The sequence below is a fragment of the Cervus canadensis genome, chromosome 3 (genome assembly GCF_019320065.1).
Source record: "Cervus canadensis isolate Bull #8, Minnesota chromosome 3, ASM1932006v1, whole genome shotgun sequence".
Lineage (NCBI taxonomy): Eukaryota > Metazoa > Chordata > Mammalia > Artiodactyla > Cervidae > Cervus > Cervus canadensis.
In genome coordinates, this window is record NC_057388.1 from 26,014,783 (window position 1) to 26,018,462 (window position 3,680).

The 3,680-nt window shown below is 34.5% G+C and overlaps 1 non-coding gene across 1 annotated transcript; it reads left to right on the forward strand.

Moving 5' to 3' along the window:
- Positions 1-270: 270 nt before the first annotated feature.
- LOC122438950 lies at positions 271-377 on the forward strand. The gene has a single exon (XR_006268695.1). It is a non-coding gene; the product is annotated as a U6 spliceosomal RNA (small nuclear RNA).
- Positions 378-3,680: the final 3,303 nt, after the last annotated feature.

Here is a 3,680-nt window from a genome sequence, read left to right on the forward strand (position 1 = left end):
GAAAGAGACACGTGCACCCCAGTGTTCATCACAGCACTGTTTATAATAGCCAGGACATGGAAGCAACCTAGATGCCCATCAGCAGACGAATGGATAAGAAAGCTGTGGTACATATACACCATGGAATATTACTCAGCCATTAAAAAGAATTCATTTGAATCAGTTCTAATGAGATGGATGAAACTGGAGCCCACTATACAGAGGGAAGTAAGCCAGAAAGATAAAGAACATTACAGCATACTAACACGTATATATGGAATTTAGAAAGATGTGCTCACTTCGGCAGCACATATACTAAAATTGGAACGATACAGAGAAGATTAGCATGGCCCCTGCGCAAGGATGACATGCAAATTCGTGAAGCGTTCCATGTTTTTTCCTGAAATAAAAGAATAAACCTTAAAAAAAAAAAAAAAAGAAAGATGGTAATGATAACCCTATATGCAAAACAGAAAAAGAGACACAGATGTACAGAACAGACTTTTTGGACTCTGTGGGAGAAGGCGAGGGTGGGATGTTTCTTGAGAACAGCATCGAAACATGTATATTATCTATGGTGAAATAGATCACCAGCCCAGGTTGGATGCATGAGACAAGTGCTTGGGCCTGGTGCACTGGGAAGACCCAGAGGGATCGGGTGGAGAGGGAGGTGGGAGGGGGGGATCGGGATGGGGAATACATGTAAATCCATGGCTGATTCATGTCAATGTATGACAAAACCCACTACAATATTGTAAAGTAATTAGCCTCCAACTAATAAAAATAAATGAAAAAAAAAAAAAACTAATATATATGCCCACAGAAAATTCCCCCAAATTCACCACATTAGGTGATCTTTGTGGTCTATTGTTTTTCCAGGCAAAAATATGTACAAAACTGGGTTATACTTTATATATATATATACATATATATATGTATAATTTATACTATTTTTTCACATACTGTTTGTGTTTCCTCCCAGAGTCATATTTTATTCATATATATATATGTGACAGTATTTAGTTTTATTAATAAATTTACACTATATTTAGTCATTTTCCTACTACTGTTTTCATTTCTGTGCTATAAGAAATACAATTTTAAAAGTCTATCATAATCATTTCTTTCCTTCTAATTGCATTTTTTTTTTAGACCAGATTCCTAGAAGTTAAATGACTGGGTCTAGTGGTGTGATGTACAACTGTTATCTTAATGTGTACAACATCCCTTCTCCTGGAAATAGCACCTGAATTTCTTTCTTGTTAGGATTAGAGTACTGGGATCCAACATGCACACTGCTGGAATTTTTGTCTCTGTGAGCCAATGCATTCCTTTTCTCATTACAACATTCTGAGTTGGGTTTCTGCACTTGTAAGCAGAAGTTCTGATTTAGTACACAAGCTCTAAAAGGTATGACCACAGATGAAGGTCTTTGTATGTGTTGCAAAATTGATTTCTGACAGTACTACCAGCCATTTAGTACTTATTTCTGGGTAGCAATATTGGCACAAGAACTGTGTATTTTAAATTTGAAAACATTTATTTACATTTTTACACTGCTTTTTATGTGTTTAATGGCCTTTTGTGTTTCTTCTCAGATTTGTCTGTTCTGTGATTTGCCTGCTTTTATCATATTTTGGGATGTTAACAGACTTCTCTGTTTTTAGAGCTTTTTTTTTTCTTTGGCATTAAAAATACAAATAAATCTTTTGTATGTTTGTGTGGATGTTTTCCCTGTTTGTTATTTTTGTATGAATTGTACCAACCCTGCATATGAGGGTTGCTAAGTATGTAGGTTTTTTTTTTCTGTCATAGAGTTTTTACTTTTAGGATGTTCTTTACCTTCTCAAGAAGAATATTTTAATGGTTGCATTTTATCTCATTTTAAAATTTAGTGTGTACTTTTTGGGAATTTATTTTGGTAGATAAAGTAATTTTATTTAGGAATCTTCTGAATGCTAGTCACAGAATTCTGGAGCTCTTAAAATGTAGGCTGTTTCTTTCCTATGCTCAGGGCGCCACCACTTTTCAAGGAGAGACAGAGAACCAGGGTGGGCATGCCACTGAGATTCTGTGTCTCTGTTTTTCTTCTCTTGCCTTTGCTCTCAGTTCATTTCCTCATCCATCTCATTTGTTTTCCCTTCTTCTTTGTCCCAGTGGGAACCATCCGACCATCCAGAAAAAAGGCTAAATCTGGCTTTCACTCTCAACCCAGTTCCCAGGAAAGTGACCCTGTTTTTCTCATTTGGGTATGATGCTTCGTGTTGCCGTGAAACAAGGTCACACTGAATGAATTCTGGCTTCTAGGAGCCCATCTCAGAGAATCTGTGGATCAGATTCCATCTCAAAGAATTGGAGGAAGGATAATTATAAAGGGGAAATATTTTGAGCTGCAGAGACAAACAGTAGGCAAGTGGTCATTATAGAGATAGGACCTAACTTGATTGTTTCCCAAATAGCTTTTCTCATAATAAATATTGATGCTCTGTGCCTTCATTATTGATCTATAATGTTTGCTTTGTCATACATTAAGCTGATACATATGCAATGTGTGTTTCTGGACTAAGATTTTCTGATATATTGATTTCTCTGTCCGTTCTTAAGACCATTTTTGTTTCTTATAAGATTCTTAAGGGATTAATTTTCATTTCCTCTTCTTTTCAAATTTGTTATACATGCATTCTTCCATTTATTTTTCCAGGAAAATTTTGTTTCACATGGGAATGAAATTGTTTTATGATAACTATTCTACATTCTTAAAGAAAGCTACTATTTTTGTTCTTTTATCTTATACCTTGCCACTTTTCTAATCTATGGTAATTTAAAGAAATTTGAAGTTCTTTTAGAATTTGAGTTACATAAATTATAAACTTGTCAATAATAATAGTCATTTAATATTTTTCCTTCCAGTTATACCCTTTATTTTCACTCTATGTCTTATAGAATTGGTTAGAAGGTCCAATAAAGCAGTGATTATGTTAATGGCTGTGCTTATGAGCAAGAATAAAAACTGATCTCAACTGACACCATGTGTTGGGTGCTATTAGAGATTTGTGTGAATTATCTTACTTAATCCCCTATTATTATTGTTCTAATGTTGATGTAGAAGAACTGCAGCTTAGAGAGATGAGATTACTTGACCAACGTCACACATCTCATGAATGGTGGAACTAGCATGCAAAAACAGGTCAGTCAGACCTCAGTAACCATTTTTGTAATGATTATTTCCAATTTATTATTTGAACATGTGGTTATATACTGAGAAACTCAAGAGTTTTATAGCAAAATAAATTTTCTTTCTTTCTTTTATTTTGCTGTTGTAAAGTAGTTCCTAGTAAAACTTTCTGTCTTTGGAGATTTTGCAAAAATAATTAATTAATTCTTTTTGTAACCTACCTCATGGTTAATGGCCTGTTCAAGTTTCTTGATGCTTTTGGGAGTGGTGGATGTTTTTTCTCCTAGAAAATTCTCTATACAATTGAGAATTTTGTGATTACATCAAATAGTCCTTCAGAATTTTTGTTACAAGAAGAAGCCATGATATTACAGATAGTTCTTCCCTTAGAGTGAAGTGTATAGGTGACAGATCTATGTCACCTATAGAATCTCCGAGGGTCTCTTTAGAAGAGAGGAAACAAAGTAGTATTCGGTTGTTAAATCACTTGCCAAAGGATTTCCCTCTTTATTCTTATTCAGAAAGG